Source organism: Podarcis liolepis (genome assembly GCF_965112155.1).
Source record: "Podarcis liolepis genome assembly, chromosome: 1".
In the NCBI taxonomy this organism is placed as follows: Eukaryota; Metazoa; Chordata; class Lepidosauria; order Squamata; family Lacertidae; genus Podarcis; species Podarcis liolepis.
The window spans coordinates 17,894,269-17,916,640 of record NC_139554.1 but is presented as its reverse complement, the minus strand read 5'-3'; the positions used below and the strand labels follow the sequence as shown (position 1 = coordinate 17,916,640).

The following is a 22,372-nucleotide window of genomic DNA, read 5'->3' as shown; positions in this document are numbered from 1 at the left end:
CCTGCAATAAACTGGTCAGTGTTGAGTGTCCCTGTTCAGGGTTCCAGTAAGCCAGGCACACTCTATTTTGTCTCCTCGCCCTCAACCCAGAATTCCGTTCTCTGCCACCTCTCATTCAGCGCTCTGTGACCAATGAGCAAACTCAATACTCACTGGACAGCTTAGGTTCTTCAGTCCTGCCTTAATTTTCTGGTTGCTGTCCTTCTTCTAAAGCTCTTTGCATTTTTGCAATCCTCAGGCTTCCCCCAAACTTGCTATAACACCTACCCGTTGTTCATGTATAATTTTAGCTACAGACCCAGAGACAGAGGAATGATTTCACCGTTTGTGTAGCCCGGCCTTTCCCAACTTGGCACCTTCCAGATGTTGCTCAACTCAAACTCTCATCATCCCTGAGCTATGGGATTAGGACTCAAAAGGGCACCAAATTGGGGGAGATTGAGCTAGCAGATTAGTCATTCTCTCGTTGCCCCTCTTTCCCCCATGTGGCATTTGTTACACAGCCCTTTGGCTCCACGTCAAAGGGGTGAGCAATAACCATACAAGTAAAAATAGGGATGGGTAGATTTGTCGCTTGCCAATTTAATGTGGACATATTTTTTTCACATGAAGAGTGAACAAACGAGCCATTAAGGATACCAGGAAGAGCGAGCAGAATGGCAAAGGTTCAATTTTAATGTTGATTGTTTAATGTGATAGTGACAGATGGCACCAGAGTTATATATAGTCTTGTTCCTGTCTATTGGTAAGGAATTTCTGGGGTTCCTCCTCTGCATACCATAGCATCCTTGCCCGGCTAGGGTGCAGTCTTGGCAGAAGTTGACAGGACAAAGGTGAAGCTTGATTCAGTAATGGAAAAGAAAATGCGGTGTTACAGGTTGGGGTAGCAGGAGTAATAGTGAGCTGCCGACCCTACGTTCACCACTGCTTCTGGATTTATTTGGATAGCCTAACTACTGTTGTCTATGCTGTGGTAACCTCAAGGTTAGATTACTGCAATGCATTATGCGTAGGGCTGCCTCTGAAGACAGTTCGGAAACTTCGGATGGTGCAGAATTCAGTGGCCAGGTTGCTCTCCGCAGCAAGACTGTTTGAGCATATTACACCGATCCTGGTCCGACTGCGCTGGCTACCAATTCAAAGTGCTGGTTTTGACCTACAAAGCTTTAAATGGCTCAGGACCGCAATACCTCAAGGACCGCCTCTTTCCATATGAACCTACCCAGACCCTGAGATCCCCTTCTGAGGCCCTTCTTCGTGTGCCTCCTCCTCGAGTAGTTCGGAGGGTGGCAACACGAGAAAGGGTCTTCTCTGCAGTGGCTCCCCATCTGTGGAATGCTCTCCCCAGGGAGGTTCACCTGGTGCCTTCACTATACACCTTTAGGTGCCAGGCAGAAACATTCCTTTTTAACCAGGCCTTTGGTCGATCTGATTTACATCCTGTGCCCTTTTAGAATCATAGAATCATAGAATCATAGAATCATAGAATCATAGAGTTGGAAGAGACCACAAGGACCATCGAGTCCAACCCCCTGCCAAGCAGGAAACACCATCAGAGCACTCCTGACATATGGTTGTCAAGCCTCTGCTTAAAGACCTCCAAAGTAGGAGACTCCACCACACTCCTTGGCAGCAAATTCCACTGTCGAACAGCTCTTACTGTCAGGAAGTTCTTCCTAATGTTTAGGTGGAATCTTCTTTCTTGTAGTTTGGATCCATTGCTCCGTGTCCGCTTCTCTGGAGCAGCAGAAAACAACCTTTCTCCCTCCTCTATGTGACATCCTTTTATATATTTGAACATGGCTATCATATCACCCCTTAACCTCCTCTTCTCCAGGCTAAACATGCCCAGCTCCCTTAGCCGTTCCTCATAAGGCATCGTTTCCAGGCCTTTGACCATTTTGGTTGCCCTCCTCTGGACACGTTCCAGTTTGTCAGTGTCCTTCTTGAATTGTGGTGCCCAGAACTGGACACAGTACTCCAGGTGTGGTCTGACTAGAGCAGAATACAGTGGCACTATTACTTCCCTTGATCTAGATGCTATACTCCTATTGATGCAGCCCAGAATTGCATTGGCTTTTTTAGCTGCCGCGTCACACTGTTGGCTCATGTCAAGTTTGTGCTCAACCAAGACTCCTAGATCCTTTTCACATGTACTGCTCTCAAGCCAGGTGTCACCCATCTTGTATTTGTGCCTCTCATTTTTTTTGCCCAAGTGCAATACTTTACATTTCTCCCTGTTAAAATTCATCTTGTTTGCTTTTGCCCAGTTCTCTAATCTGTCAAGGTCGTTTTGAAGTGTGATCCTGTCCTCTGGGGTGTTAGCCACCCCTCCCAGTTTGGTGTCATCTGCAAATTTGATCAGGATGCCCTTGAGTCCATCATCCAAGTCGTTGATAAAGATGTTGAATAAGACCGGGCCCAAGACAGAACCCTGTGGCACCCCACTAGTCACTTTTCTCCAGGATGAAGAGGAACCATTGATGAGCACCCTTTGGGTTCGGTCAGTCAGCCAGTTACAAATCCACTGAGTGGTAGCATAGTCAAGACCGCATTTTACCAGCTTCTTTACAAGAATATCATGGGGCACCTTGTCAAATGCCTTGCTGAAATCAAGGTAGGCTACATCCACTGCGTTCCCTTCATCTACCAGGCTTGTAATTCTGTCAAAAAACGAGATCAGGTTAGTCTGACATGACTTATTTTTCAGAAATCCATGCTGACTATTGGTGATCACAGCATTCCTTTCTAGGTGCTCACAGACTGTTTGCTTAATGATCTGTTCCAGAATCTTCCCTGCTATTGATGTCAGACTGACTGGGCGGTAATTATTTGGGTCCTCTCTTTTCCCCTTTTTGAAAATAGGGACAACATTTGCCCTCCTCCAGTCTGCCGGGACTTTGCCTGTTCTCCAGGAATTCTCAAAGATGACTGCCAGTGGTTCTGAGATCACATCTGCCAGTTCTTTTAATACTCTTGGATGCAGTTCATCTGGCCCTGGAGACTTGAATACATCTAATCTAGCCAAATATTCTTGTACTATCTCCTTAGTTATTCTGGGCTGTGTTTCCTTTGCTGAATCATTTGCTCCAAATTCTTCAGGTCGGGCATTGTTTTCTTTATCGGAGAAGACTGAGGCAAAGAAGGCATTGAGGAGTTCAGCCCTTTCTGTGTCCCCTGTTTGCATTTCACCATCTTCTCCTCTGAGTGACCCCACTGTTTCTTTGTTCTTCCTTTTGCTATGAACATACCCATAAAAGCCTTTTTTGTTGCTTTTAACCTCTCTAGCAAGCCTGAGTTCATTCTGTGCTTTAGCTTTTCTGACTTTGTGTCTACACGTGCTGGCTATTTGTTTGAATTCCTCTTTGGTGGTTTCCCCCCTTTTCCATTTTTTGTACACATCCTTTTTTAATCTTAATTCAGTTAAAAGTTCTTTAGATAGCCACCCTGGTTTCTTTAGGCACCTTCCATGTTTTCGTCTCATTGGTATTGCCTGACGTTGTGCTTTTACTATCTCCCTCTTAACAAACTCCCAGCCATCATGAACTCCCTTTCCTTTTAGTATTGCTGTCCATGGGATCTCACCCAGCACTTCCCTAAGTTTTATGAAGTCGGCTTTCTTAAAGTCAAGAAATTGAGTCCTAGTATGCTTGGCTGCTACTTTCCGCTGTATAGTAAACTTCAGAAGAGCATGATCACTCGCGCCTAATGATCCTTCCACATCTACCCCACTAACCAGGTCATCAACATTGGTTAGGACCAGATCTAAAATGGCTGTTCCTCTTGTTGCTTCTCCCACTTTCTGGACAATGAAGTTGTCTGCAAGGCCAGTGAGGAATCTGTTTGACCTTATGCTCTTGGCTGAGTTTGACGTCCAACAAATATCTGGGTAATTGAAGTCCCCCATTTCTACTATCTCCCTTCCTTTTGCATGCTTGGCCATCTGTTCCAGGAAGGCAGCATCTATGTCCTCTGTTTGGCTTGGGGATCTATAGTAAACTCCCACAATGAGGTCTCTGTTATTCTTCTCTCCCTTAATTTTGACCCAAATGCTCTCACTTTGGCTTTGAGGTTCTAAATCTTGGATCTCTTCACAGGTATACACATCCCTGACATATAACGCCACTCCCCCTCCTTTCTTGTCTGGTCTGTTTCTCTGAAATAGATTGTATCCCCCCATTATTACATTCCAATCGTGGGACTTATCCCACCAGGTTTCAGTGATGCCTATTATGTCATATTTAGTTTGCTGTACCAAGAGCTCAAGCTCATCTTGTTTATTTCCCATGCTTTGCGCATTAGTGTACAGACATTGAAGTCCATTAATCATTCCCCCGTGTCTCTTATTTAAGGATTTTTTCCTCCCTCCACTAGGTCCGCGTGCTGTTTGCTCCATTTGGTCTATGACATTTGGATGATCATCTTCATTAATTGATAGACTCCTACCTTCAGGAGCACTGTCTCCCTCCCCCACATTAGTCAGTTTAAAGCCCTCCTGATGAGGTTTCTGAGATTTTTGGCAAAAACATTTCTCCCAACCGTTGTGAGGTGCAGCCCATCACTTGCCAGAAGTCCATCTTCAAGAAACTGCAGTCCGTGATCTAAGAATCCAAACCGTTCCTGTTTACACCATTTGCGAAGCCAGCTGTTCACTTCCACTATTTTCCCCTCTCTCCCTGGGCCACGTCGTTCAACTGGGAGGACAGACGAGATGACAATTTGTGCATTTAGTTGCTTCAATTTCCTGCCGAGAGCCTCGTAGTCTCTTTTGATCTTCTGGAGGCTATTGTTTGCAGTGTCATTGGTTCCCACATGAACCAAGAGGAAGGGGTATTCGTCAGTGGGTATTATGATTTTTTGCAGTCGTTCAGTTACATCTTGGATCTTAGCCCCGGGGAGACAGCACACTTCCCGAGACATCTTGTCAGGCCCACAGATCACTGCTTCTGTTCCCCTCAGTAGGGAATCCCCTATCACCACTACACGCCTCCTCTTGGGTTTGGTCGGGGTTCTTCTGTGAGCTGTCTGTTCCAAGGTCGCCTGCACATTCCCTGAGGACTGACTTTGCTGCTCGTCTTCATATACCTGATCGACTGTAATGAGGGAGAGATCCTCAAATGGAGTCTGCTCTTCGTCTTCCATGCTAGGGGAGAGGACCTCAAAGCGATTGTGTATTTCTAAACAATCAGAGTGAACCCTGGGCCTCCTACTTCTTTGAGTCACGTTTCTCCATATATCTGGCTCCTGTGTTGCTGAACTATCCTCCTTCTCAGGGGAGTCCCCTGTCTCCTCTCTGGTGGAGACGGTGTGCTCTGTTGCTTCCAAGAAGAGCTCCAGCTCTCTAATTCTTTGGAGCGTAGCTACACGTTCCTCCAGTTGCTGAACTTTGTCTTTTAAAAGGGCAATCAACATGCAATTGCTGCAGGTAAAGCTGCCTGCAACCTTTGGCAAGATGGCAAACATTGCGCAGGAATCGCAGGCGACTGCAGCTGTTCCCTCCCCTTCCATCTTGAGATCGTGTCGTTGGGGGTGGCTACAGAGGTCCTCCATCATAAAAAGCTTGAGGACAGGACAAATAACTTCCCCTCCACACACACAAAAAACACCTAGGTCTCCCCCACAAACGTTTGAGACTAGCTCCCCTAAATCTAAAAGATGGGTATAACCCTGCCCCCTCTGATCTTTACACAGGGAAAACAGCTAATCAGCCACAAACACACACACACAAGAAAACCCTTTTTGCTCCTTCTTCAACTCTGCCCTGCAGAGTTTAAAATGTGTTCTGGGGAGGGGGGCTATTGGGTTGTTGTTTTTATTTTTATTAGGTATTTTGTGGTTTTATATCTTGATTCTATTCTGTGAACCACCCTGAGGCTCCCCCCCCCCCAGGGTGTAGGGCGGTACAGTCATACCTCGGGATAAATACGCTTCAGGATAGGTATTTTTGGGTTGCGCTGCTCGCGCATGCGCAGATGGTCAAAAATGACGTCACGCGCATACGCAGAAGCAGCAAAACGCAAACTGCGCATGCGCAGACACGCTGTCACATCTTACGTTCTGTTCAGGATGCGAACGGGGATGCCATTCACATCCCGAGGTACCACTGTATATAAATTCCATAAATAATAATAATAACTACATTTCACAATGCCCAGCCACTACCAGGCCCTACTGCAGCTGAAGTCAAGCTACCCCTCATTCTCCTATTCCCAGAGGGCATCTGTTTTACATGCAGAAGGTCCCAGGTTCAGTCATAAGGAACAGTCAACTGTATCAGCCCAAGGGCCCATCTAGTCCAGCGTCCTGTTCTCACAGTGGCCAACCAGATGTCTGTGGGACACCTGCAACCAGAACACGGGCACAAGAGAATTCTCCCCTCCTGTGGTTTCCAGCAACTTGTATTCAGAAGTATTGCTGACTCCAGCTGTGAAGGCAGAGGATAGCCCTCCCCTCTAGGGATTTGCTTAGTCCTCTTTTAAAACCATCCAAGCTGCTGGCCTCCACTGCCTCCTGGGGAGCGAGTTCCATAGTTTGACTACAGGCTGCACGAATAAGTACTTTCTTTTGTCCGTCCTAAATTTTCATTGGGTGTCTACGAGTTCTTACAACTTACAGGATTGTAAGTTGTTTTTATATACAATGAAAGCAACAAGAATTTTATTGGCACAAAAATGGAAGCAAGAAGAACTACCGCCGAAAGAAGAATGGACGACGAAGTTGATGGACTATGCAGAATTAGATAAATTAACAGGAAGGATTCGAAACCTGCGAGATCAGAGATTCTTAGAATACTGGAGTAAATATATTAACTGTTTGAAAAGTAATTGTGATGAACAGATTACGCTAGCAGGACTGCAAGAAGTTTTGTAAGGTGGATTATTTGAAACAATGCAAGAAAGGCTAGGAAGAGAATTATTAGTTAAGGACAATTAAATGTAATACAAAATTAAGAAATGCAGAATAAGTGATAAAGAACGGAAAATCATCAGAAGTGTTGGCGGAAGTCTAAAATATTGTATGATGAGAAATTATGTTGTATGACTGTTGGAACTGATATGTTTTAAAAAATCAATAAAAATGTATATTAAAAAAATAGGTAATCTTAATGCGCAACTTTGTATATCTGTTTTAAAACTTCACGTTACTTACATTTTGATAAACCTGCTTTTGACAAAATAAAAAATTCCTTCCAGTAGCACCTTAAAGACCAACTAAGTTAGTTCTTGGTATGAGCTTTCGTGTGCATGCACACTTCTTCAGATACACTGAAATAGAAGTTGCCAGATCCTTCTATATAGTGAGAAGGTGGGGAGGGGTGTTACTCAGAAGGATGGTGGGAATGGGAGATAGGCAGATAGCTGGGAGAGCCTGTTGACGACTCTTAACGACTGTAATAGGTCTTACAGTAAAAGGCAAGGGGTGGGAAGGTGAGAAATGGTTTAGTTATGTATAGTGAGATAAGAATCCAATGTCTTTGTTAAGCCCAGGTCTTTTCATGGTTTTAAGTTTGGTAATGAGTTGTGATTCAGCAGCTTCTCTTTCCAGTCTATTTCTGAAATTCCTTTGTAGTAAAACAGCTACTTTGAGATCTTGTATAGAATGCCCTGGGAGATTGAAGTGTTCTCCTACTGGTTTCTCTGTTCTGTGATTCTTGATGTCAGATTTATGTCCGTTTATTCTTTGGCGTAAGGTTTGGCCTGTTTGTCCAATATAGAGAGCTGAAGGACACTGTTGGCATTTGATGGCATACACAATGTTAGACGATGAGCAATTAAATAGTCCCGAGATGGTATGTGTGATGTTGTTGGGGCCAGTAATGGTGTTGTCCGGGTGTATGTGGCAGCAAAGTTGGCATCTGGGTTTATTGCAGGCTCTGGTGCCAGTGTCTGTGTTAAGTCTGGTTGTAGTATTATTGTGGGTTAGGAGTTGTTTAAGATTGGGTGGCTGTCTGTAGGCAATGAAAGGTCTTCCTCCCAGAGCTTGAGAAAGAGAACTGTCATTGTCCAGGAGAGGTTGTAGATCTCTGATGATGCGTTGTACTGTTTTAACTTGGGAGCTGTATGTGATGACTAGAGGTGTTCTGTTATTTTCTTTTTTGGGTCTGTCTTGCAGCAAGTTCTCTCTGGGTATCAGTCTGGCTCTGTTGATCTGTTGTCTAACTTCATCTGCTGGGTATTTTAGTTCTGAGAAGGTTTGCTGTAGATCCCTTAGGTGAGAGTCTCTGTCTGTAGAATTGGAACAGATGCGGCTGTAACGTAGTGCCTGGCTATATACAATGGACTGTTTGGTATGTTTGGGATGGTAGCTAGAGGCATGTAGATATGTTTGTCGGTCAGTTGGTTTGCGGTATAAGGTGGTGTCTATGCGCCCATCCTGTATTTTTATAGTAGTGTCCAAAAAATGTATTTCTTGCATAGATTGATTCATTGTAAGGTTGATTGTGGGGTGAAAATCATTAAATTTCTGGTGAAAGGTGTCCAGGGTCTGTTGACCATGTGTCCAGATGATAAAAATATCATCAATGTATCGCAGGTACAAGAGAGGTTTGAGTGGGTAGGAGTTCAGGAAACGTTGTTCTAAATCTGCCATGAAGATGTTGGCATACTGTGGGGCCATGCGGGTGCCCATTGCTGTGCCGCTGATCTGAAGAAACAGGTCATCACTGAATTTGAAGTTGTTGTGGGTAAGGACAAATTGGCAGAGTTTGGTGGCAAGGTCCGTTGTGGTTTTATCTGATATGGTGTTCCTTATGGCTTGTAAACCATCGTTGTGTGGGATGTTGGTGTACAGAGATTCCACATCCATAGTAGCTAGTATAGTGTTGTTGGGAAGATTATTTAAAGATTGTATTTTCCTCAGAAAATCTGTGGTGTCACGTACATAGCTGGGAGCATTGATGGCATATGGTTTCAGAACAGACCTATTACAGTCGTTAAGAGTCGTCAACAGGCTCTCCCAGCTATCTGCCTATCTCCCATTCCCACCATCCTTCTGAGTAACACCCCTCCCCACCTTCTCACTATATAGAAGGATCTGGCAACTTCTATTTCAGTGTATCTGAAGAAGTGTGCATGCACACGAAAGCTCATACCAAGAACTAACTTAGTTGGTCTTTAAGGTGCTACTGGAAGGAATTTTTTATTTTGACTATGGCAGACCAACACGGCTACCTATCTATTGCTTTTGACATTTATCAGTATTTGTAATTACTATCTTATATCCTTTCATATAAACTGCTTAGAGGTTTTCGGTTGATTAAGCAGTAAAAATCTTGCTAAATAAAAATATTAAACATTGGATGTCTACGAGTTCTAGTGATAGGAGAGGCGGGGGGTGGAACTTCCTCGAATTTCTCCATGCCATGCATAATTTTATAAAGTTCTATCATGTCTTATTTGCCTCAGCATCTCCTGGTAGGGCTGGGAGAAAGCCCTTCATAAAATTGCGAAGAGCTGATGCTGGTTTATGTAGACAACACCAAGCTGGTTGGAACAACACTCTTTACGTAGCATAAGGCACCTTTCTATGTTCCCAGTAATTTTTCTTCCCGGGGAAGGAAACCTGACACTCACATGACAGGTTGAGGCAGGTGAGCACAGGTCAAAGGCCTACAGGTGACGCTGCCCTATAAGAAGGCTCTTGAACAGCAGGCATCCGTACCTAAAATATTGTCTCACCAAGTATACACTGATGGCTGCACTTGGCAGGAGACAGTCTCCTATAGCTATAGATACCATCTTATCAGGAAGTCTGTCCTGCACACTACAGAAATCAGGCCTTTAGCATCATTGAACCTACCCCTGGGAATTCCCTCCAGTTAAACATTAGACAGGCACCGTCTCTCTGTTGTCTTTTCAACACCTGCTGAAGACCTTTCTCTTTCAAAAAGGCTTTTAGATAAAGATATATCCTAGTCTGAATTCGCATCAGAATTGCTTTTAGATTTAATGCTGCATTGCTTGAGCATTTGCCACCCTGGGGAGGAAGAGTGGAAGATAAATTTAATTAATTAACAACAACCACTAACCCTAATCAGAGAGGGCTGCGAATTGCAACTCACTGAGCCAGGGTGCAACTCAGAGATCATACTTCTGTCACTAATAATGTCTACGGAAGGGCAAAGTTACGACAAGCATGCATTCCACCCCAGATCCTGCTGCTCTCCCTCATCTGTTTGTGGGCTAAATTGCAAAACTGGTTGCTTTACCAGTCAACCTGATGATGGAAGAAAGGGATGAGTGGCAAGGTCTTGGAAAAGATGGGCACAGTGGCACAGCAAAAACTCATTCTCCTATTGCTTGTGCATTGCTAAATGCAAAGCGTGACCTCCAGGTTGCAACCAGGCAACAAAGTTCTTGTTGTTGTTGGATTTATTTAATTAATGATTCCATTTCTATCCCACCTTTTTCTCCAAGGAACTCGAGGTAGCATACATGATCCCCCCCCATTAATCTCCACAACAACCCTGGGAGGTAGGTTAGGCTGAGAGGTGATGACTGACCCAAAGTCACCCAGTGAGTTTCATGACCAAGCCGGGATTTGAACCCTGGCCTCCTGGGTCCTGGTCCAACACTCTAACCACTACACCACACTGGCTCTCCTAATTGTTCAATGGCTTATTCTTCTATTCTGCTGACCAGCTGAAGCTGAACTTGCAAGCAGCAACCAAATGAAACACTATTATCTTTGTTTCTTGATTCGGAGTCCTTCGGGAAGCCTGAACGTTTCTCCAGAAGTCCTTGCAATCTTTCCCTTTTCACACTAGTAATCTGTAGTAGCAGGTGGCATTGTGAGCCACTGCTGCTCACCTGACCTCCGACCATTGTTGCTGCTTACCAGGAGGCAGAGCAGGAGGGGGGACAGTAGGGAGGTACAAATAATAATAATATAATTATATAATAATTTATTATTTATACCCCGCCCATCTGGCTGGGTTTCCCCAGCCACTCTGGGCGGCTTTCAACAGAATATTAAAATACAATAATCTATTAAACATTAAACGCTTTCCAATGGAGCCAATCTGGTGTATCCACCGGTTTGTTTGTACAGCTTCAACCTTGCCACCGCCTTCCCTCTGCCTCCTAATAAGCAGCAGCGATGCAACTGACCAGAGGGTCAGGTGATCTGTGGCACCCCATCACACCTTCTGCTAATGCTTAGCTGGTGTTTGCTACCTTCAATGGCTGCTACATCCTTGTCTCCTCCCCTCCCCAAATCAACCTTCTTAAGAATAACGCTGTCGTACCACAGCCAGTCAAGATTTGGCTGTGTGACATCTTCACTGTGGGTAAAGGAAGCTGATTTGTCCTAAAGGTGTGTTAGGCTTCCATGTGACAACACTTTTGCTCCCTTTTGCACTTCTCAAACAAACAAAAACCCAACCAAAACCAACCCAAAGTATGTGTGTGGTGGTGGAGAATGTTTTTTCCCTAGGGGAGAAAATGTTCACAAAAAAGCACACAGATGCCCACTCAATGCCTCAAGAGGTTTCGGTCAAACACATATTTCAAAACAATGCCTCCTTCTTCCAGTTTGATGAACAGACGTTATTTGCAGTGTTTACTTCCCGCACTCCTACGAAGAGCTTGCCAGGATAGAGTGCTCATCAGACAAAGATTGGGTGGGAGTCAAAAATGAGGAAAAATAAAAGCCAGCTTCCTCAAGAGGTATCCAACTTTTGCTCCCCTGCCCTGTTCTCCTGTGATAATCAGGATATTGTTCCAATGTGGTTTATCTGCAAGGCCATAAACGTCTTTGGTAAACAAACTAGGTCAGGCATCCCACCTGGGCAGCAGACATGGGCCACAGATTTGAAGAGCCTGTGCACATAGCAAAATATACATGCAACTATGGAAATGGCCTTCAGGGGTAGATCTTGCTGTGTGTGGATCCGTTTTAATTTGTAAGCTTGGCCTTGCAAATAAGATCGCAAAAGTTACTAGCCTGCTAAGGCCTGGCAGAGGAGGGACAGAAAGCTACCAGCTGCATTTTTATGCTGTGAGGCGAAGTGGGGATTTACTTCTTTGGCTGCCAGCTCAGTTTCTTCTGCTGGACAAAACAGAAAGGCAGCAATATTTCACCAGCCTCTACCAGTCCACGTGCAGGGAATTCCATGTATTCACCAGTATGCAATTCCTGGTCACTTACAGCTGCAGAGCAAGTGCTTAATACAAGGCTGTGATAGTTAAGGCATTGATGCTTCTCAGAGTAGTTAGTTAAAACAGCCTTCTGTGTCCCAGAGCCCTCCCACCTCACTTTCTCAGCTTTGGGTAGGAAGAAGGAGGGCTCCAGGACCCTGCCAGAACCTCGTGCCTCCTTTCCAAAGCATGGAGCCTTGCTTTGGACAGGCAGAGCAAGGGCTGCTGGGTGGGTGTCTAATTTTGGCCTTGCTCCCCACCCCTGTGCAACAAGGCAGTATGTGGCCCGTGGGTTTCGGGTCAAAGTACCCTTACAGCCCACTTGGTATGAAAAGTTGGACCACCCTGAGAGAATACTGAGCTAGATGGACAAAAGATCTGACTCAATATGAGGCATGTTCCTATGCTGTGTAACAGCTAATACAGTCTTGTTTTAAAACACTAGCCTGGTAGCCATAGGTAACCTAGAGGGAGTGAGATTGCTACAGCAGAAATGCCACACACACTCTCTGCCCGCCTCTTTCTGCTTATATTCTATCTCTCTCTTTTTTGCAGGTTGTTATCCTTTCTGGACTTCTTTATGAAACTGGAAGTGGGATAAGCACATCAGATGGGGAATTCCTTGTTTAAAATTTGCTGAACTTGCTTGGCAGCCTTAGTTCTCTCTCCCTTGGCCTCCACCCACAAACTGCAAAGTTGGAATAGTAACACTGGTGCATTTTAGAGCAACCTTTGCCAACCCGGCGCCCTCCAGGTGTTTTAGGCCACAACTCCCATCAGCCCTAACTGCCGGCTGTGCTGGCTGGCGCTCATGGGAGTCGTAGTTCAAGATGTTCGCAGGGCCCCTAGTGGGTGAAGGCTGCCTTAAGGGGCTGTTGTAAAAGATTGCTGGGATAATGTCCGTGATGCACTTTGTATGGCCTCCAAACCAGAGCACTGTTGTCCCAAGTCACATGATTCAGTGACATTGCTGAAGCCAAGCAGGTCTGGGTTTGGTCTGCTTTGAGTTCCATCATGGAAGGCAGGGTGTAGATATATAAATGCTAAATATCTTTTGTGACAAAAAAAGGATTGGAATGCCTGGAGGAATGAACAACTTAGGCACCAGAAAGTCTTCCCCATTCCACAGCCGTGAAAAGTGTGCGATTTTAAGGGTATGGTTTTAGAACTGCCTAGCACAAACATAGGTATCTGAACACACTTCATTCCTCTGGAAGTGTGTGGCCAGCAGGAAGGAAGAAACAACTTAGATATTTCCCAACAATGCCACAATCATTGCAGGGCTTCCTTGCACAACATTTACTCTGGCAATTTAAAAATTTGGACCGCAGCCTACAAGTCTTCCATCTGCCATCTGCTGGGAAACTGGCCTCGTAGTGTAAGTTAAGATAGAACACATCATACCACTGACCCTGAGCTGTTTCATACGTAATGCTAAGCCAAACCATGGTTTAGCGTGAACAGGTGACGTGAGGGGTCCTGAAGCAGAGATTGTGGCTGCTGAGAGCTAAGCCATGGTTTGGCTTAGGGTGTGGTCCGAACGTGAGTTCATGGTGTGTCTGACCCAAAACAAACATAGATTACAACTCATGGTATGCCTGTAGTAAGACAAACCACAAGCCTAAGTTTTGACAACACACTATGAGTAACACATCTAGTTTTCTATGCTGAGGGCTCCTTTCTGTCATGCGGGTCTTCCTGCAATGCAGATAATTATTTGCAACTCAGGCTGTGGTTCTATTCCATTACCTGGGAGAAAGCTCTACTCAACTCAGTGGAACGTAAGACAATGTCTAAGATTGCACAGTTGGTATGAACTTATTTTCCCTCTTGTAGCATCAACAGAAAAAGAAGGAGGGGAGAACAGAGACTGTTTATCAAAGTTTCTGAATTTCTCATTTTCTGGAAGGTCAGGTTGTTCGTTGCTCAAGCAAACTTCATAATTAATGGCTTTTGGCTTCCTCTGTTTACTTCTGGGTTTTTCTTTTAAGTTGCCTGTTCCTCAACACACAAAGACCAGAAGCAGAGAGATAAAAGAGCTTTTAAGGTACGGGTCAGTTGACTTCGCACATTTCTTTCCCCCTATACAGACCTGAAGGGAGCCATTGCATCATGATATGCAGAAAGTGTGCAAGGAACTGCATTACCAGGTACACACTCATTCAGCACCCACTTTGGCCTGTCTTGCTGTAAACCAGCCTTCACCAAGGTAGTGCCCTTGAGACTGTTGGATTACAACTTCTCTCAGGACCCAGACAGCACAGCCAAGTTTAGTAATAGCCACCAAATGTGGAGCAGGAAACCTAAGTCAAACTGGGGTTTGTGATTATGCTTTGGAGGCAAACTATGGTTATCAATAACCGCAGTTTCCCAGATTTAAACATCATGGCCAACTATGGTTATGATGAACCAGGAAGTTCAGGAAAGAACTGGCTTATGTAAGGGAGGAAAGCAAGAATGGAGGGGCATGCAAGCAACAGATATTTTCCCAGGGGCCAAACCTTGGTTGGGCAGGTGGTATCTGAACTGAGGGAGTACGTGTTGGATTGTTTGCTCTGAGTTAGGCACCACAACTTCTTATGTAAGTAAATCCTGATCTAAAGGCTAGGAAGGCAACAGTTTGGCTGGAATAAAGAGAGACTCTTCCAGGGCTTCCAAAGCTCAGGTAATGCTTTTGGCACTTCCAAATCCTTTGAAGCAAGAGACTTCCTTGTGATCACTGCAGTTGATACCAGCTTGACAAAACATAATGATGCGTGTCACAAACAACTGTGTGTTAGATAAATTAATGAAGACAATTCTGGCAGCAATCCGGTAAAGTATAATGTGTCAACGTTAAATATAGTGCAGTTACAAAATTTTCAGGACTGTGCTGCTCAGAATTGTAACGAACACAGTTTGAGTCCATTCCCTGCAATTCCTAACATTTAAATAATTTTTTTTCAGAATTGTAATATTAGATTTTATGTTTTTGTAAACCACTTAGACAAATTCTTACCACTCAAACGATATCTAACTGTTGCTAAATGAAACTTAAAATGCTTTTCTTCATTTAAAAAATGCCACAGTTTCTTGCTGATCTGCTCCCTCCCTCCCTCCCTCTCTCTCAGTCATGCTACAGAATGATATGCCCTGGGACTATACCATGTTTTAGTGCAGAGAGGCAAAACCTGTAACTCTCAAGGTTTTGCTAGAACACCTCTCCCATGACCAATAGTCACCATCACTAGGGATGATGGGTGTTGTAGTCCAATAACATCTGAAAGAACTCAGGTAAGCTACCACAGCTAAACATGCTGAAACTGCTCATCATGACTGAAGGACAAGATTCCCATCAAAACTTTGCCTCTTTAAAAATTCTCAAATCACCAGTCAGTGTAGGGAATTAAAGCTGATTCCAGGAACTAGAGTAATGTTGAAAGGTTCAGATGTGTTTTAGCTGCTGCTGCAACTTCTGATTTACTCTAGCTCTTGGCCCTGGCATGTTCCAGCTTGTCAATATCCTTCTTAAATTGTAGTGCCCGGAACTGTAAACCCTCCTGCTAAAAGCCCGCCTAGTAACCAATGATGTCGTTTCAATGTCAAGAAATTGTCCATCTATTTGCCCAGGCATTTGCAAGATATGTGGGTATTTTATGCAGAAAACTGAGTCCTTCTGGATTTTGTAAGTTCACTGTCTGCCTTGCTCCTTTCATCATTTGTGGCCTTGATTGTTTTAGCGTTCTCTATAAGTATGCAATGTAACTGCCATTGTACACCGCCTGAGATCTTCATGATGACGAGTGAGTTAGAAACCTATCTAATAAAATAAATAAATGAGCTTCAATTCACGAATCCATAAAAGGGGCAAGAGAAAAAGTTCCTTCACACGCTCCTGTAAAATTTGTCACAAAAGCATAGGTCCATGTGCAATGCTTGAAATAGCTCTACTCACTTCACACCCCACCTGTGTCCAAAACTGAAAGAATAATGCTAAAAAGGTACTTAGTGAATTGGAGCAAGAAGTTAAACGTGGCTTTCCCAGAACAGTTTCTGAACATTGCCGAGCCTGTTAAAAGTTGAGAATGTCACTGTTCATATAAATCCCATTGGGCTTATGTTAGCTCCCTCTGAATCCGAGTGGAAGCTTCGTCATTGATTGCAGCATCCTGTGTTCATTGATTTAATGGCTCAAACATCCAGCTGGAAATGAATCATCCAGCTGGAAAGAGGCACAGAAGTCTAGCCTAAGCTCTCACTCCCACCCACTTTTATCAATATAATTATCTAGGCTAAAGTTTGCCACAAGCTGGAGCAAACTAGGTGCATGACTGGATATCCTGATAGACCGATAGATTTATTTAATCTATGATGGGTTTTCGCATTCAGCCGGTAGGCCGGAGCCTGGATTCAAATGAAAAGACAAATCCACAACTCCAGGCCGGTTACCTTGGAGACGGCTCAGGGAAGTGAGCCGATGCAGGGGAGGCAAAAATTACTTATTTAGAAATGTTTATAGACCGTTGTATCACAAAACTCTTAAAGTGCTGTACATAATCCAAAACACAGCTCCTTGTTTATACCCCTGTTTTATAAACAGGAAGGTCGTGTGTCAATTTCACCAGGGATAAAATTACACCCCAAATTTAGACTATGATAATCAGATTTCAACAAATCTACTTGCCGCATCTAAATTGGGGGGGGGGGGGGCGTTGGTAATTGAAGCCAGTGCTTCAAGGTGCTCATGCTAGCATGGTTCCCTTCATGAGGGAAATACAAGGGGACAGTTTGCTGGGTTTGCTAGTAAGGGAGGGGGGCAACTAAAACTTTTGATTTAGCCAGCAAGGCTAGCCAAAAATTATAAGCCCCTGATCATGATCAAAGCCATTGGCAGAGTCATCCCCAGAGAAATATTCCTGGGATGCAATTCCTCACTAGAGAAGTGTCTTAGCTGGGTGGCAGAGAATGCTTCACATCCCAAAAATACCAGATTTAATTTCTAGCATGTGCTTCCAAGGAATTCTAGGTGCATGTACTAGACTAGCTATGCATACCAAAGGCACAAAATCTCTGCTTCAAAAGGAAGCGTATGTTTGTGTCTTTGACCTATGCTGATTACATTGCAATGATTACCATGTTTTAGCAAAATGTATCTGCAACAAGTATGTGGCTTTTTTTCTTCGCAGTTTAATAAATTCAAAAGCAAGTTTTCAGCTCTTGTTTCTGCTCTGTCAAATAGAAAATTGTGCCCCCTTTAGATAAGAACATTAACGAGAACATGTCTTCTCGTGGTTTAACATCACAGAGCGTGCTCTAAAAAAAGGACTTCGTTTTTTAAAAATATATGCATTAACAACACAGCTTCAGCAAAAGAACAGTTCCTGATCCCTGCAGAAAACTGTCATTCAGTGAAGGTGACAAGTGCATTCCCTCCCCCCAAGCAGAAAAGGTAGTGTACATCACTTCTACACCCACAAGTATCATTAAACATGCCAGAGATAAGGAAACTCTGTGGGCGAAGACTATACACAGGCAATTACACAACCTAAACTATCGTATCTACTCATAAATGCTCTGGAAAGAAGGGGGGGGGACTTCGCCACTCATTGCCAAGGAAGAAATTGCCGTATAAAAGCTATAACTGCAGAACCCTAGTGGTAGCGCTGCTCTAATTACAGTTTCTTAAGAGCACAAAGCTATTGGCATAGAGATCCAATTGAAGGAGGTTTGAATTTCACAGCAGCACCACAAACCGACCCCCTCAAACTAAAGGGGACGCCAACAAATCAGCGGTTGATCATTAATGTTCCATAACCTCACTTAGCCTCGCCAGATGTCTTGTATTCTAAAGGGACATCCCGCAATGCAAAGGATTGGCCTTGGTTTTTTGTTTTGTTTTGTTTTTTGGAGAGGGATGGTGGTATTGCGGAAGCCACATGGAAATTCAAGCCGTATAGCTTAGCAACTGCCATGAGATGTCACAAAACCATCCTAATCGGTAAGAATCTCTCTCTTCTTCTTTTCTAGCAGAGGAGAAAGGTAAACGACAGCAATCTAAGTGCCTCGTATTGAGGTATTCATTAGAAAGGCTAATAAAGCAAAGTGACTAAGAACTATCTAGTTAGAAGGGACCCTGAACATCTTCTAGTTAGCGCACCACCACCTTGCCACAGCTGGAAATTTGGGGTAAGCTGTTCCCCTAGAAAGTTCCCAGTTCAACATTCACCTCTACGATGAATTTTTAAGGTGGCCTTAGGCTAGCAGTTGATATTCTTAGCTTCTGCAATATCTGTCTACAATATAGTGACAGCAACGTTGGTCTATCCCAGGCATAGGCAAACTCAGCCCTCCAGGTGTTTTGGGACTACAACTCCCATCATCCCTAACAGGACCAGTGGTCAGGGATGATGGGAATTATAGTCCCAAAACATCTGGAGGGCGAGTTTGCCTATGCCTGGTCTATCCTTACCACTGCTGAAACCAAGTACAGTGGTACCTTGGGTTAAGTGTTTAATTCGTTCTGGAGGTCTGTTTTTAACCTGAAACTGTTCTTAACCTGAAGCGCCACTTTAGCTAATGGGGCCTTGCGCCGCCGCTGCACGATTTCTGTTCTCATCCTGAAGCAAAGTTCTTAACCTGAGGTACTATTTCTGGGTTAGCGGAGTCTGTAACCTGAAGCGTAGGTAACCTGAAGCATATGTAACCCAAGGTACCACTGTATGTGGAACACTTGGCCTGCTCCGAAGTCTAATTATTATCATTTACAGTGGTGCCCCGCAAGACGAATGCCTCGCAAGACGGAAAACTCGCTAGACGAAAGAGTTTTCCGTTTTGGAGGTGCTTTGCAAAACGAATTTCCTATGGGCTTGCTTCGCAAGACGAAAATGTCTTGCAAGTTCCTGCGGGTTTTTTTTCCTTTTGCCCCCCTTTTTCTAAGCCGCTAAGCTGCTTATCAGCTGATCCGATAAGCCGCTAATAGCGCTAATCCGCTAATCCGTCAATGGGCTTGCTTCGCAAGATGAAAAAACCGCTAGACGAAGAGAATCACAGAACGGATTCTTTTCGTCTTGCGAGGCACCACTGTACAGTACTGTACATTTCACTGATCATCACAATGCTTTTGCATGCAGAAGGTCCCATGTTAAATCTCACGGAATCATTGAGTTGGGAAGGTGCCGTGAGGGTGATCTAGTTCCTGCAATGCAGGAATCTTTCACCCAATGTGAGGCTCGAAAACACATCCCTGAGATTAAGAGTCACATGCTCTGCCCACTGAACTAGCCAGCATGCAGAGGCGCCGCCAGTCGGTATAGTTTGGAGGTAACCAACATGGCGCCTCAAGGGAGTGTCCTATATTCCTGAGGAGGACTTGCAGCTCAGCAGCAGGCAGCACATCCTTTGTATGCAGAGGAGCCAAGATTCAGTCCCTGGCTTCACAGCTAAAAGGATCAGACAGCAGATGTTGGGAAAGACCACTGCCAGCACTCGGAAGTGGCACTCCGGAAACAGATCCTGGGAATGCGGCTCAGCTCTTCCATCCTCAGCCCTGCCAGGTGCCTCAGCCAGCTACAGACACACAAGGTTTAGGGGCAGAGGCAAGATCCTCCAAACCTGGGGTCCCCAATGTGGTGCCCTCAGACACACCACTTGGTGCTCACCAAGTGTCCCTGTCCCTCCCAATTTTGGTTAAGGTTTTTGCGTCGATTGCTGGGGGTGGGGTGGGGGGTTCCCTGCCCCCCCCCGTCTGTGTTTCATTTGCCTGGGTTTTTGTGGGAGGGTGTTATAGACACTGTCAGTTGGACTTCTGTGAAATGGTATATTGTGGGGCCCACAACACTTTTCCAGATTTGCAGATGTCTTGCCTGCCCCCCACAAAGATCTGGGGAAACTTCTCTGTTGCTGTTTTTTGGTAAAGAAAATCCTAAATATTTAAAAATAGAAGGAAGCTGCTGTGAGAACCTCTTTTTCTATCTCTAACACTGCTGTTCTCTCTTCCAGCTTTCGGAACAACAGATTTGCAACCTGTATTTTATACAAAGAGTCAGGTGTTACTTATTTTAAGACAGGGGTCTGCAACCTAAGTCCCATAGGGGTCGTTTAACCAGTCCCGAACCGAGCCGCCCGCTCGGTGAGTCCCCGTGCGCTGCGCTAAACTGGCGCAGCGTGGCAACTCACTTCTGAGGCGCTGAAAATTGCGTCTGCGCATGCGCAGATGCCGAAAATCGTACACACACGATCCGGCCCTAGGAGGGATCTCCGCTGGAGTGAACCGTCCCAGGCAAGGTAAACCTTGCCAACACCTGTTTTAAGAGATAGCCCTCATTCTAAAAGGTCTTTCCTACGCAGTTCGTTCAGGTTTAACTTGGAAGAAAATGTCCCTAGCTGTACTAGGCTGCTCAGTGAGCATGCAAAGAACCGCAGTCTCATTCTCATTTTTCACACTGCCATAGAACATAATGTCAGAATTAAAGCACTGAAGTTTTGATCTGATAATCCTACTTTAAAACAAGGTTTTGGCTTTTGCAAAAGAAAAAAGCTCTCCCACCCCCTCCTGTGTTATCCAAAGTAATATCCAGCATTTTTAAAGCCTCTCCTTAACAACAAAATTGGGGCCGGAGGGGGGGGGGGAGGAGAGCAGAGAAAGAGAGAAAGGAAACTAGAGTATAAAGTAGGTCAATCATGTCACTTAAATTAAATCAATTTCAGCAATGCGATCAGGTGCTTACAAAACAAGATGAGGAATTCAGAAATATTTTCTACAACGTTTAGCAGAGCCTCATTATAATTGCAAGTTGTTGGATTTGAGAAGATTAAAAGTCAATTTAGGAACATCAAGCATGAGCCAGTTTTACTAACAAGCTTCCTAAAGTGTTTTATTTGAAGTGGGACAAGCATGGAGAGACTGACAAGATGTGGCAGAGAACTCTCATTTAAAAAGTGAGGGGGCAGAATGAGCCCTGACAGAGTCCCCACCCCCACCCCGAAAAGGAACTAAGGGCCTTACAGTTGTCGCAAGTAACAAAACATGACATTTCCAAAGCGCTGCAGAGTGCTTAAAGCACGTCGTATATGCATTACTTCAGTAACACAACAACAACCTTGTGAGGTAGAGCAGCCTAATTTGCATACTGCTGACGAGAGGTTCAAACTGAGATAGTGGCTTTCCTAAAGGCAGCTAGAGAAATCTTGGCTGGGGCAAGATTTGAACTTGAGACCCTACCAGTCAGAGTGGGAGGCACTAAGGTAGATGGACCAAGGGTCCGATGCAGAGTAAAGCATCCTCCTAGGTTACTAAGTGCATGGGGATTCGAATCCAAACCTTCCAGAGTAAACCCACTACCACAGCACATTTACAGCCAGAAAGAAGCTACTTCTTCACACAGCACACAATCATCCGGTGGAACTCACTGCCACAAGATGTGGTGATGGTTGCTGCTTTATGCAGCGTTGGAAGGGGGTTACGGAATTTCAAGAAAGGCTCTTCAACTCTTTAGCCATCATTGTCAAATGGAAGCTCCAAACTTGGGAGTCAGTATGCCTCTCTGGATACCAGCCCCTGGAGCCAGGTGAGGCTAAGTGGCTGCTCCCCTCAAAAAAACCAAGTAAATAAATAGTCGTCCCACCACCACTCCCCCAGGCTCTGATCCTTCTTACCGGCCGGGGGGGTTGTCCCTGGCTGGTGCCTCTGCATCCAGCAAGTCCATGACAGCGGGGATGAGTAACCACTCTCAGCCGGAGGACCACATTTCCTTCTTGAAGAAGAAGAAGAAGAAGAGGAGGAAGAGGAGGAGTTTGGATTTGATATCCCGCTTTATCACTACCCGAAGGAGTCTCAAAGCGGCTCACATTCTCCTTTCCCTTCCTCCCCCACAGCAAACACTCTGTGAGGTGAGTGAGGCTGAGAGACTTCAAAGGAGTGTGACTGGCCCAAGGTCACCCAGCAGCTGCATGTGGAGGAGCGGGGAAGCGAACCCGGTTCACCAGATTACGAGTCCACCGCTCTTAACCACTACACCACACTGGCTCACCACACTGACCTTCTGGGGAGACCACATGACAGGTCCAGAGGCAAAGGACGACGAATTCTACCTTTGTGCAGTAGGAGAAAATATCCTATATTCAAGCAGGCAAGAAGCAGTGTCGGATTTCCAAGGCATTCAAAGGTTAGGGGGCTGGACCGGGGAGGCCAGGCTTCAAACCCTTACAAAGCTCACGGGGTGATCAGTGCCTATCAGCCTAACCTGCCTCACACGGTT

The 22,372-nt window shown here is 44.9% G+C and overlaps 1 protein-coding gene across 8 annotated transcripts in view; it reads right to left on the bottom strand.

Moving 5' to 3' along the window:
• Positions 1–22,372, bottom strand: part of CCDC85C (coiled-coil domain containing 85C) — a 183,438-nt gene that overhangs the window by 92,160 nt on the left and 68,906 nt on the right. The gene's annotated exons all lie outside the window — the stretch shown is intronic.